General features: G+C 47.9%; 6 pseudogenes; all 6 read right to left on the bottom strand.

Annotated features, from left to right (window-relative positions):
• Positions 1–119: 119 nt before the first annotated feature.
• LOC143984929 (5S ribosomal RNA) lies at positions 120–238 on the bottom strand (annotated as a pseudogene).
• Positions 239–750: 512 nt separating this feature from the next.
• On the bottom strand, positions 751–869 carry LOC143985130 (5S ribosomal RNA; annotated as a pseudogene).
• A 551-nt stretch (positions 870–1420) lies between these two features.
• On the bottom strand, positions 1421–1539 carry LOC143984964 (5S ribosomal RNA; annotated as a pseudogene).
• A 317-nt stretch (positions 1540–1856) lies between these two features.
• LOC143985378 (5S ribosomal RNA) lies at positions 1857–1975 on the bottom strand (annotated as a pseudogene).
• Positions 1976–2308: 333 nt separating this feature from the next.
• Positions 2309–2427, bottom strand: LOC143986299 (5S ribosomal RNA; annotated as a pseudogene).
• A 324-nt stretch (positions 2428–2751) lies between these two features.
• On the bottom strand, positions 2752–2870 carry LOC143984640 (5S ribosomal RNA; annotated as a pseudogene).
• Positions 2871–22690: the final 19820 nt, after the last annotated feature.

Here is a 22690-nt window from a genome sequence, read left to right as displayed (position 1 = left end):
TGTGGCCGTAGGCAATCTTGCTAGCCACTCTCAGCCCGCTTGACAAACGCCAAGGTGGTCACCTCGGCAAACAAGCATAAAAATAAAACAGGTCGTCGACGACAACATATTAAAAAAAAAGCCTACGGCATCTGGCATTCCCAGACGGTCTCCTATTCAGGTACTAACCAGGACTGACCCTGCATAGCATCTGAGATCAGATGAGATCGGGTGCATTCAGGGTGATGTGGCCATAGGCGATCTTACAAGCCATTCTCAACCCTCTTGACAAACGCCAAGATGGTCACCTCGGCAAACAAGTAGAAAAAAAACAGGTCGTCAACGACAACTACATATTAAAAAAAGCCTACGGCACCTGATATTCCCAGGAGGTCTCCCATCCAGGTAGTTACCAGGCCTGACCCTGCTTAGCATCCGAAATCAGACGCATTAAGGGTGATGTGGCCGTAGGCAATCTTGCTAGCCACTCTCAGCCCGCTTGACAAACGCCAAGATGGTCACCTCGGCAAACAAGCAGAAAAATAAAATAGGTCGTCAATGACAACAACATCTTAAAAAAAAGCCTTTGGTATCTGGCATTACCAGGCGGTCTGCCATCCAGGTAGTAACCATGCCTGAGCCTGCTTAGCATCCGAGATCAGACGCATTAAGGGTGATGTGGCCGTAGGCAATCTTGCTAGCCACTCTCAGCCCGCTTGACAAACAAGCATAAAAATAAAACAGGTCGTCGACGACAACATATTAAAAAAAAGCCTACGGCATCTGGCATTCGCAGACGGTCTCCTATTCAGGTACTAACCAGGACTGACCCTGCATAGCATCTGAGATCAGATGAGATCGGGTGCATTCAGGGTGATGTGGCCGTAGGCGATCTTACAAGCCACTCTCAACCCTCTTGACAAACGCCAAGATGGTCACCTTGGCAAACAAGAAGAAAAATAAATCGGGTCATCGACGACAACTACATATTTTAAAAAAAGCCTACGGCATCTGGCATCCCAGACAGTCTCCCATCCAGGTACTAACTAGACCCGACCTTGCTTAGCATCTGAGATCACGCGAGATCGGGCACATTAAGGGTGATGAGGCCGTAGGCAATCTTGCTGACCACTCTCAACCCTCTTGACAAACGCCAAGATGGTCACCTGGGCAAACAAGCAGAAAAATAAAACAGGTCATCGACGACAACAACATATTTAAAAAAAAGCCTACGGCACCTGGTGTTCCCAAGCGGTCTCCCATCCAGGTACTAACAAGGCCCGACCCTGCTTAGCACCCGAGAACAGATGCATTCAGGGTGATGTGGCCGTAGGTGATCTTGGTAGCCACTCTCAACCTTTCTTGAAATACGCCAAGAAAGTCACCTCTGCAAACAAGCAGAAAAATAAAACACGTTGTCGACGACAACATCTTAAAAAAAAGCCTACAGCACCTAGTATTCCCAGGCGGTCTCCCATCCAGGTATTAACCAGGTCTGACCCTGCTTAACATCCAAGATCAGATGAGATCAGACGCATTCATGGTGATGTGGCCTTAGGCGTTCTTACAAACCACTCTCAACCCTCTTGACAAACGCCAAGATGGTCACCTCGGCAAACAAGAAGAAAAATAAATCGGGTCATCGACGACAACTACATATTTTAAAAAAAGCCTACGGCATCTGGCATCCCAGACAGTCTCCTATTCAGGTACTAACCAGGCCTGACTCTGCATAGCATCTGAGATCAGACGAGATTGGGTGCATTCAGGGTGATGTGGCCGTAGGCGATCTTGCTTGCCACTCTCAACCCTCGTCACCTTGGCAAACAAGCAGAAAAATAAAACAGGTCGTCGACGACAACAACATATTTAAAAAAAGCCCACGGCACCTGGTATTCCCGGCCGGTCTCCCATCGAGGTACTAACCAGGCCCGACCCTGCTTAGCATCCTGGATCAGACGAGAGTGGGCACATTCAGGGTGATGTGGCCGTAGGCAATCTTGTTAGCCACTCTCAACCCTCTTGACAAACGCCAAGATGGTCACCTCGGCAAACAAGCAGAAAAATAAAACAGGTCGTCGACGACAACATCCTATTAAAAAAAAGCCTACGGCACATGGTATTCCCAGGCAGTCTTCCATCCAGTTACTAAGCAGGCCTAACTCTGCTTAGCATCCAAGATCAGCCGAGATCGGGCGTATTCAGGGTGATGTGGCCGTAGGTGATCTTGGTAGCCACTCTCTACCTTTCTTGACATACGCCAAGATGGTCACCTCGGCAGACAAGCAGAAAAATAAAACAGGTCGTCTACGACAACATATTAAAAAAAAGCCTACGGCACCTAGTGTTCCCAGGCGGTCTCCCATCCAGGTACTAACTAGACCCGACCTTGCTTAGCATCTGAGATCACGCGAGATCGGGCGCATTAAGGGTGATGAGGCCGTAGGCAATCTTGCTGCCCACTCTCAACCCTCTTGACAAACACCAAGATGGTCACCTGGGCAAACAAGCAGAAAAATAAAACAGGTCATCGACGACAACAACATATTTAAAAAAAAGCCTACGGCACCTGGAGTTCCCAAGCGGTCTCCCGTCCAGGTACTAACAAGGCCCGACCCTGCTTAGCACCCGAGAACAGATGCATTCAGGGTGATGTGGCCATAGGTGATCTTGGTAGCCACTCTCAACCTTTCTTGAAATACGCCAAGAAAGTCACCTCTGCAAACAAGCAGAAAAATAAAACACGTTGTCGACGACAACATATTAAAAAAAAGCCTACAGCACCTAGTATTCCCAGGCGGTCTCCCATCCAGGTATTAACCAGGTCTGACCCTGCTTAACATCCAAGATCAGATGAGATCGGACGCATTCATGGTGATGTGGCCTTAGGCGATCTTGCTAGCCACTCTCAACCCTCTTCACAAACGCCAAGATGGTCACCTCGGCAAACAAGCAGAAAAATAAAACAGTTCGCCGACAACAACAACATATTAAAAAAAAAGCCTACGGCACCTGGTATTCCCAGGTGGTTTCCCATCCAGGTACTAACCAGGCCTGACCCTGCTAAGCATCTGAGATCAGATGATTTCAGGCGCATTCAGGGTGACGTGGCAAGTTGCATACTTGCAGAGCACTTGAAGCACAAGTTCTAGTTGATACTTTTCCAAAGAGCAAAGCTGCAGTGCTGAGTCTACAACAAGAGCTCTGCAAATCACAGTGACCCCTGTGGTGGGAGGATTATTGCACAACATAACTGAATCATTGTTTGCAAAGGATGTGGATATGGAGGTATGCAATGCCGACTTGCTGCAATTGTGCAACAAACTTGTGAACTTGCAGCACATTTGCTTGCGATCTGGGTTGTACTTAATTAAAAGAAGGCACAAGAAGCTGGGAATCCTTGGTGACAAATCCTAGCTTATCTTCGTTTTGGGGCAGAAAATGTGGTAATAACTCAATTTGTGGGTCATTGATTATCTGGAAAGCCTTTATATAAAACATATTATTAGAGTCTGTACATTTTTCATAAGAGTGTACTATTATATTGCCTTGTATAATATATTGAGATCTATTCAGTAATTTCTAACACTATGGAGATGTTTTTCTTTTTTTTTTCTCAGCCAATCAGTGGATACAACTGACCTAATATACTACTGGGGAATAAGCCTGTTTAGTGAAGATTTGCATTTAACCCTCCTGCCTGTTTTAAAGTATTTGAGAAAGTGTTTTTTGAGCCACTTGTCCAAAATTAGTCAAAACTTTCTGGAGAGTCTCTATTTATTCACTAAGCTGGATGAATTTTGGGACGCGAAGAGAGGAAAATTGGCACTAATATTGTTTCATGTGATCGTAAATTTATGTTTTGTGAGTTTAGGGGATAGCGCTGGGACATATTAATTTGTATGCTCAGAGTCATATTTGGTCCATATTTATTCCAGCAGCTCTAAGGATTTCTCAATTCATTTAGCAGCAGTATTGCAATAGCCCATTTTGTGAACTGCAGATAGAGTGGATTTAGGTCAAACCACATCTGAAAAGTAAGAATTATTAGCATGTTTTGAGTCTTTTCATATTTAAAAGAAAATAAACCCCAGGGCAAAACATCCACTTATAAATTAGCAGGCACAGGATAGTGATCGCAAGGGTACTGTTGGCAGCAAAAACATGGAAGAAGCCCACACTGCTGAACTGTGCATACCTAGGTTGAAGATAACATTGGCTTCTACATGTGTGCTGTGATACCACCAGATGCCACCATTAAAAAGTTAAGGACTTGGAGGGTTGGAGGGCTTGAGTTGAGGATAAGGAAGGTGTAAAGGCTTTGTGGAAGACTTTTCAAGCTTACCAAAACCTGGGCATTATACATGGGTGGCTTGAGCAGTTGGAGTTTTTACATTAACACAACATTTCTTACTTTAATACTCATTTTTTGACGTACTATGCTATGACAATAATTGTTCAATAAAAATATATTTATTTCTACGTCTGTGTTTTTCTATGTGCCTCACTCGAAGTCCCAATTCCCCCCCTCTTTTATTTAAATTAAGGATAGAGACGCCTCTCTCCCTGAGGCGTTTCATTTAAAGTACCAACTTTTCTCTTTATGTATAGCAGTTGGAGGACAATGTCATTCTCAGTTACATAGGGATGGAGGCACAGGAATATCCAAAATGTGGTACACCGGGACCCCTTATCTCCCCCTGGGGCTCTGTTGTGTGTGGTTTTTCAACGCTCTACTTGATTTTAGCTTACATTTGGTTCATATTTATTTGGTCACATTTTCGCCATTATATTCCTACCAACCATCGATATCCCTTTGCCATTTAGATCTGTGGGGTCTGGGGTTGTCCCTGTGTCTGTATGGTCCTGCTATGTGCTCTGGGCGCCCCTCCTCTCCCCCTTATTGTCATGTACACACGGGGTGGTAGGGCAGGCTGATCCCATTGCACATCGGCGCCACGCATCATGCCAGACGTGTGCCACTTTCCCCGTACGCTGCACCACTGGCGTGTCTTTTCCTTCTCATGACTGGCTCAGGAGGAGCCTTTGTTGCCAATGTGGGCAGTGTGGCTGCTTTGGCAGAAGCACTCCGTTCATTGAGCCATGACAGCGTGACGCTGGTGAGTGGACCCCAGTGCAGGCTTGTCACTTACACATACCCCTGCTTGGATCAGTTGGTTCAGTTATCTGCTGGTTGTGGTTTTAGGGTGATGTCATCTCTCCATTCCTTCTAATTGGAATCACATCAGGTACTTGTTTTGCATTTAGTGGTTCTGGCAGGGACTTTCTTGTCTCTCTTGGTTCATGACTTCATGACCTTATGACTTCTCCCCCAGTCTTGTTTTTCTGGTTAGTTTTATGCATATCTGTTTTCTACCTCCAACATCACTGTGCACCTAGCTGTACGGCTCACCCTTTGGCTTTCCCACACCCACACACTTTTCATCACTCTAGCTCCCAATAGAGCCATCACTACTCACAATGGATTATCCCAATATGGTTATTCACCATTTATCTTACTTTAGCTACTCATCTTTCACAGACACCTTGGCGTTATCACTAGGCACTGCTTGTCATGACACCGTGGACTTCCTGTTCCAGTGGGGACTTGTGGGCTTGCTCTGCCATATGGGCCTTTACCACCTCAGCTTGCAGTGTAGACATTTGAGATGCTCCCTGGTTGCCCAGTATACAGTTTTGCCATTTGAATTTTGATGTAAGTAGGGGAATGGAGATTTTCTTCCCTCCTACTGAACCCCTCCCTTTTTTGCTCCTTTTTTCTGCTTCCCCAATCATTGGTGTATAGATTCATTTTTGTGCATATATTTTTCTTTACAGAATTGTCCATTCCATCTGCTACTGATGAGGTAGTATTTAACCCTGAAATGCGTCAAGCTACTTAAGATGCATGTATGACCTACAGTATGATGGAATTTACCTGTGAAATTATGTTTTATGTTATACTGTTGGCAATATTGGCATATGCCATTCCACACCATTTAGTGTCCTATATATTTCTTTGTACCAGATGTTATGCATTTGTTCTTTGTTTTTACATGAACACAATATTTTTTACTGTAATACCCCTTTTTTGACATACTATGCTATGACAATGATTGCTCAATAAAAATATATTTATTTCTACGTCTGTTTTTTTCCATGTGCCCCACTCAAAGTCCCAATTTCCCTCCTCTTTTATTTAAATTAGGGATAGAGACGCCTCTTTCCCTGAGGTGTTTCATTTAAAGTCCCAACTTTTCTCTTCATGTATAGCAGCTGGAGGAGATTCTCAGTTACATAAGTAACTCATTAAAACTGCCTGAAAAGAAAGTTATTTTTTTTTTTACTGGAATGAATTAGATTATGGTGCTGCTTTATATAAGCTACTACTAAAAGAAAAAAAATCCACAGCTGAAAATGTGTTGCTAGTGTGCAGCTTTAAAGGCTAATTCTACCTTTTACATAAGATATATTAAATTCACCCATACTGCAAAAAGCAAAAATGTCTGTGTATTATTTTTTTTAGCATTGGAGGATGCAAAGCATTGCAAACCATGATCAGTGGATTCAGGTTTAAATGTCAGGCAACCTATTGGATGTACAGTAAGTTTGTTCCTTTCAGAGGGTTAGCTGCTCCCACCTACCTTACACTCCCTAATGCCGCGTACACACGATCAAACAATCTGGTGGAAAAGTCCGGCAAACTCAAGTCCGCCGGACAATCCCCCCGTGTGTAGCCTCCGGCAGACTTTTTTGACCCGAAAGTACGGCGGACTTAGAAAGTAGTTTTGCACTTAAAATCTTCCCGCCAGACTCGCATTTCGGCGGACAATCCGGCCGTGCGTATGCCAGTCTGCCGTACTTTTGAAATGAACTGACTTTTCCCGCCTGGAGAAACATCCGCTCATTTCGAGCTGGTCTCCAGGTAGGCGGGGCCCGCGAAGGAGGCGTCGCTGGCCCTGCCACCTGGTATGGACTTAAAGGGGAACCCCAACGCCAAATAAAATCGGCGTGGGGGTCCCCCCAGGTCCACATCAGACCCTTGTCCGAGCACGCTACCCGGCTGGCCAGGAAAGGGGGGGACGAACGAGCGCCCCCCCCCCTCCTGAGCCGTACCAGGCTGCATGGCCTCAACATGGGGGGTGCCTTTGGGAAGGGGGGGGCCGCGCGGCCCCCCCACCCCAAAGCACCTTGTCCCCATGTTGATGAGGACAAGGGCCTCTTCCCGACAACCCTGGCCGTTGGTTGTCGGGGTCTGCGGGCAAGGGGCTTATCAGAATCCGGGAGCCCCCTTTAATAAGGGGGGCCCCCGGATACCGGCCCCCCACCCTATGTGAATGAGTATGGGGTACAATGTACCCCTACCCATTCACCTGTGAAAAAAGTACAAAAAAAACACAACACAGGGTAAAAATAGTTTATTGCACAGCTCCGGTGGTCTTCCGTCTTCGGGGGTCTTCCGTCTTCGGGGGTCTTCCGACTTCGGGGGTCTTGTCCCCCTCTTCGGTTCTTCTGCCGGGCCACCGCGCCTTCTTATAGCTCTTTTACAGATGGTGGCCCGGTCTTCTGTCGCCGCTGTCGTCGTTGCTGTCGCCGCCGCCTTCTGTTCTTCTCTTCTTCTCTTCAGATGTTGACTCGTCGCTCCCTCCGCTCACAATGGCTCCGACGCAACTTATATAGGGACATCACCGGATGATGTCCCCGCCCATTATGATGTCACAGTCCCAGAGGATGCTGGGACATGTGATTGGAGCAGAGATCAGTGTTCACTAAATGAAAGCCCAACCCCCCCACAGTTAGTAACACACCCCTAGGAACACTTAACCCCTACACTGCCACCCCCTGGTTAACCCCTTCACTGCCAGTGTCATTTACACAGGAATCACTGCATTTATATAGCAGTGATTATTGTATAAATGACAATGGTCCCAAAAATTTGTCAAAAATGTCCGATGGGTCCCCCACAATGTCGCAGTCACAATAAAAATCGCTGATCGCCGCCATTACTAGTAAAAAAAAATAATAAAAAATTATTAATAAAAATGCTATAAAACTATCCCTATTTTGTAAATGCTATAACTTTTGCACAAACCAATCAATAATCGCTTATTGCGTTTTTTTTTTTTACCAAAAATATGTAGAAGATTATGTATCGGCCTAAACTGAGGGAAAAAATGTTTTTTTATATATTTTTGGGGGATATTTATTATAACAAAAAGAAAAAAATAATGCGTTTTTTTCAAAATTGTCGCTCTATTTTTGTTTATAGCGCAAAAAATAAAAACTGCAGGGGTGATCAAATACCACCAAAAGAAAGCTCTATTTGTGGGAAAAAAAGGACGTCAATTTTGTTTGGGAGCCACGTCGCACGACCACGCAATTGTCAGTTAAAGCGACGCAGTGCCGAATCGCAAAAAGTGGTCTGGTCTTTGACCAGCAAAATGGTCCGGTCTGTAAGTGGTTAAATGTATGAAAAATAATAATAACAAAGAATGCCTACATTGTTCTTGCAAGAACACAGTGTTAAACTATTATAACAAAGTTTCTATTAAAACCAGCACTATTTAATAAAAAATAAGCTTAGATAAATGTAAATATTCAAACAATATTTCTGACAATATGAACACAGCCCAAAAGTGCAAAAATTGTACATAATCGCCCAGACATGAAAGAGTAAATTATAGCAGTGTCACAAAGTCTCATACATACTGCATAACATTTTTTACTGAAAAAAACCCTGTGCGTGTGTATAACTTTTTTGTAATAGGCAAGCTTTGATTTGAATGTATAGTCTGAACCAAATCAATAGTAGCATAATAATACTCAGCATGCTTTATAATTTTTATATCATTAGTCTTCATTTTCCGCTCCCCATGCATCAAAAACTTACAACGTGCTCGTAAAATTTATTTAGTATTCCATGAATTCTTTATCAGTTTCATTTCATAATGATTCACAGCGGCCCTTGCCAGGGCCCTGGTGTCAAAAAATCAATAAAACCAAACTCTTTTCCTGATGGCGGCTACAAGGGATCTATTGTAGGGGAATTATGATTTATGTCTAGGCTGCACTACAAGCAGCAGCAAGCGACACGCAAGCTCTCAGCTGAGATGTTCGCCAATAATGATTTATGCTTCAGTTTTTCCCTATTCCCCTCCTCCACTTCATAATAAAGCCCCCCACTTATATATCTTTGTCACCTAGCACTTAAACTGGTCATCTGCTGTATAGTATGTCAGTACAACCACAGAAGGTTTCTGCCTACTGACAGTGTTTATTATAGACAGCATCTTATATCTAGAATCATATGATTACCTTTTTACTATATAATGTAACATCAACTGTTTTCATAGCATAACAATTTGTTTTTTGTTACAACACAAAGCAGTAAATGGCCAAATAAGTAGCATATGATAAAACGATATCATAGCTTTTATGTGCTACAATATTTGACCTATACCCACATTTGCTGTAAATGTTATAATATTAAAGACCAAAGTAGAGTTCTTGACTTTTCATATGGGCCATGGGACTATATCCCCTTCATACGTTTCCCAAATGTGATCCCCGAACAAATGGCCACCTCTTCAGCTGCTGATACCATTGTCCTAGTCAAGTAATCCTGCAGATGGTAGGATGTAACCAACACTGGATGCACAGCCACAAATTCATAAACAAGTACTCCTGGTCTTGATCCCTGCCCACGCATGTGCAGTCTGTTCTCCTTTACTCTCACAAAATATGCTGTGCTGAGGGACGGTGGACTGCACATGTAAAGATAGGTAGAGAGGCTGGGCATGCTCGTTCATAAATATCTGGGGCCGTGCATCCAAAACTTGGTTCATCCTGCCATCATGCCATGGATGGGGAGGAGAATTCATTAGCAGCAAAAGGGGTGGGCATCATGGACGTCCGCAGAACTTTTTCCAAGGGGGGGCATCATTTTAAGGCCACTCATGCTCCGCCCCTGTTTGACAATCTCATGAAAATCTTTCCACTGGTAATACATATGTGTTATATAACAGATAATTCATCTTCACTTTGTATTGGAAGTTACTCTGGCGGCTGTGTTCCATGCCCATATAGCCTAGAGAATGTACATCTTTTTACATTGCAATACATCTGTTGTGGCCATATTTTGATCTCATACTGTCACTGTATAGGCTGTTTTCATCAAGATAAAAATATGGCAACAACAGATGTATTGCAATGTAAAAAGATGTACATTCTCTAGGCTATATGGGCATAGTACACAGCCACCTGAGTAACCTTGCGGACGCCCATGCTTTCAAAAAACAGTTGTGGAAAAAATGTCATAACAGCCTCACAGCATTATTATACCAGCCCAACAGCATAACGTCATTATTTTCTTGTTCATGAAAGGGAAAACCATACATTTTAAAGCACATTTGATGAAGAGAGTATTAGATATAGATATGAAATAACATAGGGCTTGCTTTTATATGTATATATATATATATATATATTCAAATTCCAGTTAATAGTGGTAAGTGATCAATCATCAAGGGGACCCCAGAAACTCAGAACGTGGGGGGGGGGCACCTTCTGCAGAAAGAATACTCTAAGGTAAGGGGGGTGGGTTACTAATATAAGGAGGAAACCCTTTGTATCAGTGCCCCTTACATTATCGTATTCACTCCCCCCTTACATCAGTGACCCCTGACTGGCCTGGCGGTGCTTTCACTGACCTCCTCTCAGGTGCACTGTGCAGGGCTCAGTCAGTCGGCTCCAGCTTGGTGGCTCTGGTTTTATCCTATAGTCTCCTGTCCACAGTCCACACAAGTCTGACTTCTCCCATGACCCCCATCCCGGCGGTGCTCCCACTCTTGACTCCTCTCCAGACTTCCTCAGAGACTGCAGAAATGCTACAGGAGATGGTCAGAGACTGCAGACTTGATGCAAGAGCTCAATGCAGCCTCACCAGTGCCCATCAAATGAAGCCTCACTGTGTCCGTCAAATGCAGCCTCACTGTGTCCATCAAATGCAGCTTTACTGTGCAGTGAATGCAGTCTCACTGTGCCCATCATTGCAGCCCCTCCTGTGCTCCATGTCCCAGTCTGCAGTCCCTGTCTGTGGGAAGGTGTGTTGTTGATGCTTGGTACGGTACCTTGCATGCCAGCAGGATATCCATGACGGCCAGCAGCAGGCAGGGTCTGTTCTCGTTTTGGATGGGGATGGTGCTCCTTCCAGAGGATCTGTCTGCTGTGAGATGGAGTGGTCCCTGGCCACCTGCACCTTCAGCTTTCCTCATTTTCTGGCCCCAGTCAGCCTGCCCTCTGGTCCTGGGGAAGTGGAGAGCACTGAGTGGGAGTTGGAGAGAAGGGGGAGCAAAGAGAACTGGCAGGGTTGGAGAACACATGGGTGGGGGCAAAGAGCGAGGGGGAGTGGAGATCACAGGGGTGGGGAGCAGAGAGCGCTGGGGGGGACTTGAGAGCACTGGGGGGGCCAATAAGAACCGGGGTAGAGAGCACGGTAGGCTGAGAGCACTGGGGGGGAGGCTAAGAGTGTGGGGTGGGAAGAGCACTGGGGGGGCAGAAAAACAGGGGTGGAGAGCACGGGGGCTGAAGAGTACTGAGGGGGTACAAAGAGCAGGGGGGAATGGAGAGCAATGGGGGGAGCTTGAGAGCACCAGTAGGGGCCAGAAAGAACAGGGGTGGAAAGCACAGGGGACTGGAGAGCACTATGGGGGGTGGCGAGCACATGGGTGGGGGCAAAATGCAGGGGGAGTGGAGAGTACAGGGGTGGGGAGTGGAGAGTGCTGGGGGGGAGCCAAAAAGAACAGGGGTGGAGAGCACGGAGGGTAGAGAGCACCAGGGGGGCAGAAAGAACAGGGGTGGGGAGAATGGGGGCTGGAGAGCACTGGGGTGGGGGCTGGAGAGTGATGGGGAGAGCTGAAGAGCACTAGGGGGGAGAAAGAACAGGGGGGAGAGCACTGGGAGGAGTGGGGAGCACTGGGGGGGAAGAACAGGGGGAGACCACTAGGGGGGAGAGCACTGGGGGGGAGAAAGAACAGGGGGGAGAGCGCTAGAGGGAGTGGAGAGCACTGGAGGGGAAGAACAGGGGGAGAGCACTGGGGGGAGAACAGGGGGGAGAGCACTGGGGAGGAGAACGGGGGGGAGCGCACTGGGCAGGACAACGGGGGGAGAGGACTGGGGGGAGTGGAGAGCACTGTGGGGGGGGAAGAACAGGGGGGAGCACTGGGCGGAGTGGAGAGCACTGGAGGGAATGGGGGGGAGAGCACTGGGGTGGGGGAACAGGGGGGAGAGCACTGGGATGGTGGCTAGAGAAGGATGGGGAGAGCTGGAGAGCAGGGAGGACAGCAAGAACAGGGGAGGAGAGAACTGTGGGGAGGGGGGCAGAAGAGTGTGGTGGTGGGGGAGAGCACTGGGGGGGAGCAGGAGAGTGTGGTGGTGGAGGAGAGCACGGGGGGCAGGAGAGTGTGGTGGTGGAGGAGAGCACTGGGGCGGGAGGGCAGGAGAGTGTGGTGGTGGAGGAGAGCACTGGGGGGTAGGAGAGTGTGGTGGAGGATGAGAGCACTGGGGGGGCAGGGGAGTGCAGTGGTGGATGAGAGCACTGGGGGGGCAGGAGAGTGTGGTGGTGGAGGAGAGCACTGGGGGGGCAGGAGAGTGTGGTGGTGGAGGAGAGCACTGGTGGGGTGGCAGGAGAGTGTGGTGGTGGAAGAGAACACTGGGGGGGCAGGAGAGTGTGGTGGTGGAGGAGAGCATGGGGGGGCAGGAGAGTGTGGTGGTGGAGGAGAGCACTGGGAGGGCAGGAGAGTGTGGTGGTGGAGGAGAGCACTGGGTGTCCAGGAGAGTGTGGTGGTGGGGGACAGCACGGGGGGCAGGAGTGTGTGGTGGTGGAGGAGAGCAGTGGGGGGGCAGGAGAGTGAGGTGGTGGAGGAGAGCACTGGGGGGGCAGGGGAGTGCGGTGGTGGATGAGAGCACTGGGGGGGGCAGGAGAGTGTGGTGGTGGAGGAGAGCACTGGGGGCGGGCAGGAGAGTGTGGTGGTGGAGGAGAGCACGGGGGGCAGGAGAATGTGGGGGAGAGCACTGGGGGGGGGAGGAGAGTGTGGTGGTGGAGGAGAGCACTGTGGGGCAGGAGAGTGTAGTGGTGGTGGAGAGCACTGGGGGGTGGCAGGAGAGTGTGGTGGTGGAGGAGAGCACTGGGGATCAGGAGAGTGTGGTGGTGAAGGAGAGCACGGGGGGGCAGGGGAGTGCGGTGGTGGATGAGAGCACTGGGGGGCAGGAGAGTGTGGTGGTGGAGGAGAGCACTGGGGGTGGCAGGAGAGTGTGGTGGTGGTGGAGAGCACTGGGGGGGCAGAAGAGTGTGGTGGTGGTGGAGAGCACGGGGGGAGGGGGCAGGAGAGTGTGGTGGAGGAGAGCACTGGGGGGGTAGGAGATTGTGGTGATGGAGGAGAGCACGGGGGGCAGGAGAGTGTGGTGGTGGAGGAGAGCACTGGTGGGGGGCAGGAGAGTGTGGTGGTGGTGGAGGAGAGCACTTGGGGGGAGGAGAGTGTGGTGGTGGTGGAGGAGAGCACTTGGGGGGAGGAGAGTGTGGTGGTGGTGGAGGAGAGCACTTGGGGGGAGGAGAGTGTGGTGGTGGAGAAGAGCACTGGGGGGGCAGGAGAGTGTGGTGGTGGAGGAGAGCACTGCAGCCCCCCCTCAATCCTTCTATCCAAGCAATGTAGCACACAGGGCGGGCTGTACGGATGGGCATCTACTCCTCTGGATCACAACGCTGGCTGGCTCTGTGTTTGGTGGCCGCTCTGTAACACAGTCCCGCCTCCCCAGACCGGCTCATGTGATAGGTGGAAAGTTGATTCTCTCTACTATCACACGAGCTGGTCTGGGGTGGCGGGGCCGTGTTACAGAGCGGTCGCCAAACACAGAGCCAGCCAGCACTGTGATCCAGAGGAGAGAGCGAGGATGCAGCCGCCTGCGGACTCAGTAAAAAATGCAGCATGGCAGCGGCTGCAACATCTTGGGGATTCCGGGGGGGGGGGGGGCACTTGACCCCCCTTTCCCCCTGCTGCGGACGCCCATGGTGGGCATTTTTTTGAGGAATGGAACACAGTGCTTTAATGTATTGGGAACATTGTAGTGCACAGAAACCTTTTACGTAGGTGCAATTTGTGCCTAAATTTGCACCTTCCTATTTGAGGGGGCTATTTTTGAGAAGGCAGCATAAAGGTATGTTAAACCATAAAAATATATTAAGGTACAATATGCTACAGCACTTAGATGAGATTACAAGATTAGTGTACCTAACCTTGCAGTATTATGCCCCATACACATGGTCGGACTTTCCGATGGAAAATGTGCGATCGGAGTTTGTTGTCAGAAATTCTGACCGTTTGTAGGCTCCAGTGGTCTTTTTCCATCAGAGTTTCCAACACACAAAGTTTGAGAGCTGGACCTAAAATTTTCCCACAACAAAATCCGATTGCATAAATTCCGATTGTGTGTAGACTATTCCGGTGCATGCTCAGAATAAATTATGAGACGGAAGCGCTCAGTCTGGTAAAACTAGCATTCGTAATACAACATTCGTCACACCGTGCTAAAAATTGTTTATTGCAGCACATTCTCTTTTTCTTTATAATGCTAGAAGAATGAAGTTGTTTTGCTGCTCATATTCACACAGACTTCTCACAAACTTCTTTCTTTATTATTTCCCGTGATTTCATGAATATAATATTTTTATTCCTCAGATCTCCCAAATATTTTTTTTTTATGTTTTAATATTTTAAATTTTTGTGGTTGTTTTTTTAATAAAGATCTCCTTTTTTTCATTTTGGTGATCGCCATAATTTTTGGTGTGTTTTGTGTGTCAAGTTACCACAACACCCTTATCTTTTGTTTTATTTTTTTTATTTTTTAATCTCGAGGAGGTTGTTTGGTGTTGGTGTCCCTTATTAATTTGACTTTGTATTTTTGAAATGTAGCTGCCTACTCCCAAATAAACTGTCCTTTTTGAAGTAAAGCACGAGTAAAGCACACGTATTTCTTTAACAAAAAAAAACTTTATTAGGGGTCATAAGCAAATAAAGAGGAAGGCAACGCTGGAGAAACTGCTGAAATTGGCAAAGCCTTTGGCCCCCAGGGCACACATCAACTCTTTTAAGGCAAAATTGGTAGCCCAAGGAGTCCATATATAAGGGAGTACAATCTGGTCCAGAAGTCCAAGAGATCAGGAACAGCAGCAGATGACATACATGTCCCCAGGCTGTGGTCATACAGGACCCTGCATCTTTTGTCAGACCAGACTGAACCCAGGCCATCACTATTTTATCTTTCTTCCACACTTCCTTCCAGACTGTGGATGTGGTGTTGGAGGTGTGGCAGGAGGAGGAGGAGGATGGTCCAACTCACACAGGAGTTTTTTTTGGTGATTTTTCTCCTCAACCCCTTATTTAGTGTGAGGTACATGATTTCCTCACACATGAGGTGATGTGGATGTTGTGGAAAAGAATATAATTTCACCAGTACAAGTGCCCAGATGCTCATCGGGGAGATAATGGGGTGCTATCGCGATTTAGAAAATCTAAGGAAAAACATCAATGATGTTCAACAAAAAATTAAGAACATTATTGATGTTTTAGGGATAATCTAAAACACAAAAAAACAAGCACTGATTTGTGTTTTTAAAAACAAGTTTTAAATTTTTTTGAAAAGCCAAATTTTGAAGATGCACACAGTGATTCACAAAGCATTTGCGCCTGTAACACAGCGCAATTCCCCATTTACTATGAGCATGCCGGTGCACGGGTGGCCGCGATCTGTATGCTGCTATAGACCCGGCGCACGGCATCTTCAACTCAGAATTAAAAGCTGAAAGTGCCAATATTATGGGGGTGATGTGGGGTGATGTAAGGAAGTATAGATATGACTGTCCAAGTAAAAACTATGCCCAAAATAGAACGGAAAATTAACTTTCTCTGAGCAAGCTTGCTGCACCTGCAAAATACACTCGTAACTGCGCTAGGTAAATTTATGCACTGCGCATGCACAAGTGGCATTTGCACCCGTTCAAGTGCTCTGGTTCACTGCACCGGAAAAATCTTAGTAAATGTCAAACCACGTAGGTTCATTTGCATAAGTTGAACAGGCGCACCTCTCAACTTGACTTTTTTTAAGGCTATTTGCTCACAGGTCATTTTAGCATTAAGGAAAAAAAATTAAGAAAAAACATGCCGTTCAGGTCTGGTATGGATATTAAGGGGAACCCCCGCACCAAAAAAGAAAATGGCGTAGGGGTCCCCCTCAAAATCCATATCAGACCCTTCCGGTCTGGCATGGATTTTAAGGGGAACCCCGCGCCAAAAAAGGGCGTGGGGTCCCCCTCAAAATCCATACCAGACCCTTATCCGAGCACACAACCTGGCAGGCCGCAGGAAAAGAGGGGGGGGGCGAGAGAGCGCCCCCCCCCTCCTGAACCGTACCAGGTCACATGCCCTCAACATTGGGAGGATGCTTTGGGGTCCCCCCAAAGCACCTTGTACCCATGTTGATGAGGACAAAAGCCTCATCTCCACAACCCTGGCTGGTGGTTGTGGGGGTCTGCGGGCGGGGGGCTTATCGGATATTATTATAATAGCATGACCCTGAGTTGGGGGGTAGGACTATGGGGACATTTTTCCCATCAATTGCCCCTCCACAGTAGGGAAAGACCCAACGGGTGGCAAAGTGGGAGGCCACACTCTGCCATTCCTGTGGTGTTGAAGGAAACTGTGGAGTCAAACAGGAAAAACATTGCTATGTAGCTGACAAAATACATTGCTAAGTGACTAAGCTAGTTGTATATGGGCCCAGAAGAGCATGCTGGGGAAGTTAGTGAAGGCAAATATGCATGTAGAACAAAAAAAAGAACTTTAAAAGCTTCCAGTGTGCATGAGGACAAAGGGGCACAGCATATTGCAGCATATAACAATCATGGTAATTAGGGAATGATGAAAGAAATACAATACATTAGCAAACATTAAATACATAGAATGTGATGTTAAAGGAGAAAACTTACCTTAATATAGTCCTTCAGTGGGACCTAAATAATGGGAGAACAGGTCTCTGGGATAATGATCCCCAGAGCCTGGGGGGAGATGCCTGTCAAGAACTTGAGGTCCTGCAGGCTTCTCCCAGTTGCCAAGCAAAGGAATGTGTGAGAATTAGTCAAGCTGGAGTAACCAATTCTTCGTCCATGAACTCATCCTCACCCTGTTCATGGACTGGGCTTGTGTCAAAGCTAGAAGCCCAACACCAAGCCCATGCACAGCACAAACTCTACAATGAGAACGCACATGCAACATGGCTTCAAAACAGTCGGCTGGTCAGAACAAACTAACAGAAAGCACTGAAAAACAGGAAGGCATGAAAGAACGAGCTGAAAATCAGCAATGAGCGGACAAGAACGCACTGAAAATCAAATACAGTACTATAAATAGCATGCACTGACAAATAAATGCAAACTGACTACAAGCACTGAAAAGCAGATATGAACCCACAAGCACAACCTGAAGAGCAGTAATGATCTGAAAAGTCTGAAAAGCGCAAATCGTCTCTAACCAAACTTCTACTAACACGTGATAAATACAAAATCAGCAGAAGGAACCCAAAGGCTGGTGCACTTGGTACTGAACTTTCCATTTATAGTACCGTCGTGCGTGTTGTAAGTCACCGCTAGGGATGAGCCGAACACCCCCCGGTTCGGTTCGCACCAGAACTTTCGAACGGACCCCAAATTCGAACGAACTTTAGAACCCCATTGAAGTCTATGGGACTCGAACGTTCGAAATTAAAAGTGCTAATTTTAACGGCTAATATGCAAGATACTGTCCTAAAAAGGGTTTGGGGACCTGGCTCCTGCCCCAGGGGACATGGGTCAATGCCTAAAATGTTTTTAAAAATGGCCGTTTTGGCGGGAGCACTGATTTTAATGACGATTAAAGTGAAAAAAAGTGAAATATTCCTTTAAATATGGTGCCTGGGGGGTGTCTGTAGTATGCCTGTGAAGTGCCACGTGTTTCCCGTGTTTAGAACAGTCCCTGCACAAAATGACATTAAACGGAAATAACACCATTTAAAACTGCTTGCGGTTTTAATGTTATATCTGGTTCCTGCAATATGGTTGAAAATCATTGAGAAAAATGGTATGGGTAGCCCTCCCTGCCCATTACCAGCCTATTTGGGTCTTGTACGCATATTAAGGGGAACCCTGTACCCATATTAAAAAAAGGAAATGCGTGTGGCCCCCAGGCCCTATATACTCAGAACAGCAGTATGCAGGCGGTGCAAACAAGACAGGGACTGTGTAGGTTTGTTGTGTTAAGTTGAATCTGTTTGTAATTTTCAACTGGTACATTTTTAAAGTGTAGCTCCAGTCAAAAAAACAATTTTTAAGCTTTTTGGAAAACATAGGGAAGGGTTATCACCCCTGTATAATTTGTTTTGTCGTCCATCTTTTTTCATCTCACTTGCTGTTGTCTCCTTCCATTTGCAAGTAGGAGATGTTTGTAAATTGGATGTTTGAAAGTAGGGGCCTGCCCTATATGCTCTGCAGAAATGGCGGAACAAGGTGTTGGTTTTGCCACAACATTGTAAGCCCTCAAAGTGACTCTTGGTGGGCGCTGGAGCGCCCTGCTGTGAACGATTATATCAAGAATTGTAATTACATGCCATTGTTGAACAGTGGTAGAAAAATTTACCTTTGGTGGTTGTGGTGCTGGTGCCACAACACTATAAGTCCTCACCGTTACTCTGGGTGGGCACAGGAAGGGGCCCTCCTGTGAAATATTATATCAAGAATTGTAATTACATGTCCCTGTTAAACAGGGGCAGAAAAATTTGGCCTTAGGCACTGCTGCTGGTGCCACCACACTGCAACCTCTCCCATATACTCTAGTTTTATTGCAGGAATAAGCCCTGCTGCAAAGCATTGCATCAAAAATTGTACTTAAACGCCCCTGTTAAACAGGGTCAGAAAAATTGGGCTTTAGGCACTGGTTCTGGTGCCACCACACTGCAACCTCTGCCATATACTCTAGTTTTATTGCAGGAATTAGCCCTGCTGCAAAGCATTGCATCAAAAATTGTAATTAAACGCCCCTGTTAAACAGGGGCAGAAAAAGTGGGCCTTAGGCACTGGTGCTGGTGCCACCACACTGCAACCTCTGCCATATACTCTAGTTTTATTGCAGGAATTAGCCCTGCTGCAAAGCATTGCATCAAAAATTGTAATTAAACGCCCCTGTTAAACAGGGGCAGAAAAATTGGGCCTTAGGCACTGGTGCTGGTGCCAACACACTGCAACCTCTTCCATATACTCTAGTTTTATTGCAGGAATTAGCCCTGCTGCAAAGCATTGCATCACAAATTGTAATTAAACGCCCCTGTTAAACAGGGGCAGAAAAATTGGGCCTTAGGCACTGGTGCTGGTGCCACCACACTGCAACCTCTCCCATATACTCTTGTTTGATTGCAGGAATTAGCCCTGCTGCAAAGCATTGCATCAAAAATTGTACTTAAACGCCCCTGTTAAACAGGGACAGAAAAATTGGGCTGATGGCATCAACCAGAACCAGAAATGTTCTTCCAACATATCAGCGGAGGAGGAAGAGAATAGACAATCAACATAACAGGACAGTCACTCAGCATCAGCATAGGCAGTCTTGAAGGGATGTGATATTTCAAAAAAAAATATTCTGTTACATCAGCTTCAGGTGCTTGGTAGCTGTGGGTGATCCAAGACTGATTCATCTTGATGAAGGTCAGTCGATCAACTGATTCGGTGGACAGGCGCACCCTGTGATCGGTAACAAAGCCACCAGCAGCACTGAAGGTGCGTTCCGAAAGAACGCTGGATGCAGGACAGGCCAGTAGCTCAATTGCATACTGTGCAAGCTCTGGCCAGTGATCCATCCTCAAGACCCAGTAAGCCAGAGGATTTTCGGTGGGAAAGGTGTCCAAGTCTGACCCTGCCCCTAGGTATTCCTGCACCATGTAAATCAGACGCTGCCGATGGGTGCTGGAACCGATCATACCTTGGGGCTGCGGACTAAAAAATTGTCTGAAAGCATCAGTCAGACGGCCACCTTCTCCACCGCTCCTTCTGACCGATGCCTCAGCAACACGTTGTCCAGGACCAGGAGTTTGTAACCTCCCAGTCTCTGGGAACGCGTTGCACAGACCTTTCTGCAAGGCCTCCCGGAGATGTCTCATCCTCTGCTCCCTCTGCGATGGCAAGATAAGGTCGGCAACCTTACCCTTGTACCGTGGATCAAGGAGAGTGGCCAGCCAGTAATAGTCCCTCTCCTTGATCCGAAGAATACGAGGATCCTTCCGCAGGCTTTGCAGGATCAGGGAGGCCATGCAGCGTAGGTTAGCTGAGGCATTCGGTCCGGAGTCCTCTGGGTCACTAAGGACAACATGATCCGCAGCTACCTCCTCCCAGCCACGTACAAGTCCACGTGTTTCTTGGGACTGTAAATCATCCCTACAAGACTGCTGCTGCTGCTGCTGCTGCTGCTGCTGCTGATGCTAAGTGCCAGCCTCCACCTCCATGCTGACACAATAATCCTCCTCCTCATCCTCTTCCTGTGTGATGGGTGGCACAGCAGGAACACTGTCTGGATAAAGGGGGCCTTGAGAGGCAAGGAAGTCCTCCTCTTCCTGCCTCTGTTCTGCCTCAAGTGCCCTGTCCATTATTCTACGCAGCGTATGCTCCAAGAGGTGGACAAGAGGTACAGTGTCACTGATGCATGCACTGTCACTGCTCACCATCCTTGTGGCCTCCTCAAACGGTGACAGGACAGTGCATGCATCCCTGATCATGTCCCACTGGCGTGGTGAGAAAAAAACGAGCTCCCCTGACCCTGTCCTGGTGCCGTAGTCGCACAGGTACTCATTGATGGCCCTCTGCTGCGTGTGCAGCCGCTGCAGCATGGCCAGCGTTGAGTTCCATCTGGTGGGCATGTCACATATAAGGCGGTTCTTGGGCAGGTTCAACTCCTTTTGGAGCTCAGCCAGCCGAGCACAGGCATTAAATGATCGGCGGAAATGCACACAGACTTTCCTGGCCTGCTTCAGGACATCCTGTAAGCCGGGGTACCTGCCCAAGAACCGCTGCACCACCAGGTTAAGGACGTGAGCTACACAGGGCACATGGGTCAGTTGTCCCTGTCGGAGGGCGGAGAGGAGGTTGGTGCCATTGTCACAAACCACCATTCCTGGCTTAAGCTGGCGTGGCGTCAACCACCTCTCGGCCTGCCCCTGCAGAGCTGACAAAACATCCGCCCCAGTGTGGCTCCTGTCCCCCAAACAAACCAGCGCAAGCACGGCATTGCATCGTTTTGCCTGCGTACTTGCGTAGCCCCTGGAACGCCTACGAAGCACCGCTGGTTCTGAGGACAGAGCACTGGAAGAGGCCATGGAGGAAGAAGAAGAGGAGGTGGTGGAGGAGAGAGGTGTGTCACAACCAATAGTAGCATTTTGGAGGCGTGGTGGCGGAACAACCTCCAACACTACTGCACCTTGTCCTGCATCCTTCCCAGCTGCCAGAAGAGTGACCCAATGGGCTGTGAAAGACAGGTAACATCCCTGTCCATGCCTGCTGGACCATGAGTCAGCGGTAATATGCACCTTACCGCTGACCACCCTGTCCAGCGAGGCAAGGACATTGCCTTCCACATGCCGGTAGAGAGCCGGAAATCGCCTTCCGTGAGAAAAAGTGGCGTTTGGGGACCTGCCACTGAGGAACCGCACATTGTACACACTCACGGAAGGCGGCCGAGTCTACCAACTGAAAAGGCAGCAGTTGAAGTGCTAGCAATTTAGCCAAGCTAGCATTCAACCGCTGGGCATGTGGATGGCTGGGAGTGAACTTCTTTCGCCGGTCCAGCAGCTGGGGGAGGGACATTTGCCTGCTATAATCGGACGTGGGTGTACCGCTAGCAGAGTTCCCGGAAGCACTTGGCTGTGACACACCTAATTCTACACCTTCATTCCTCTCAGAGCAGGTTTCAGAGAGGACTGAAGGTCTAGTGGGGTTGGAGATGCCAGCTGATGAGGAGCAAGGAGAGGTCCGCTTTGTTCTTTGGTGTGGGTCTTTGAGGTACGCTTGCCAATGAGCTGCATGGCAGGTCAACATATGTCTGGTCAAGCATGTGGTGCCCAAGCGGCTGATGTTTTGGCCACGCGAGATACGCTTGAGACATATGTTGCAAATAGCAGCGGTGCGATCTGATGCACTCGTCTCAAAAAAGGCCCACACCAAAGAACTTTTAGAATAACGCGCAGAGGCAGCGCCCTGCACAGGCGGAGCTCTGCGGTGTGATTCAGTCGGTGTGCTGCCCCTAAGCTGGCCCCCGGAAGGCATCCTGCCTCGTTGGACATGTGCCTCCTCCTCCTCTCTCCTTCCAGGCACCCACGTGGAGTCAGTGACCTCATCATCCCCTCCCTCTTCATCGCTGTAGCAAACCTGGCAGTATGCTGCAGCTTGTGGAACATGACTGCCAGATTGCTGTCCTTCTTGAGCATCCCCTCTCTCTGCGCTCACACTACTGCCTTCCTCTAGCTGAGTGTCATCATCAGAGCCCACAAAACACTGGGCATCCTCCTGGAGCATGTACCCAACACTGTGCTCAAAGAGTTCAGGAGACTCCTCAGGAGGACGTGGTGGGTCTAGGGAAGGAGTCACTGA

The sequence above is a fragment of the Lithobates pipiens genome, unplaced genomic scaffold (genome assembly GCF_037356315.1).
Source record: "Lithobates pipiens isolate NorthernLeopardFrog02 unplaced genomic scaffold, aLitPip1_a1.2 Scaffold_16, whole genome shotgun sequence".
Lineage (NCBI taxonomy): Eukaryota > Metazoa > Chordata > Amphibia > Anura > Ranidae > Lithobates > Lithobates pipiens.
Note: the sequence above shows the minus strand (reverse complement) of the source record. Positions and strands in the feature narration are given on the sequence as shown.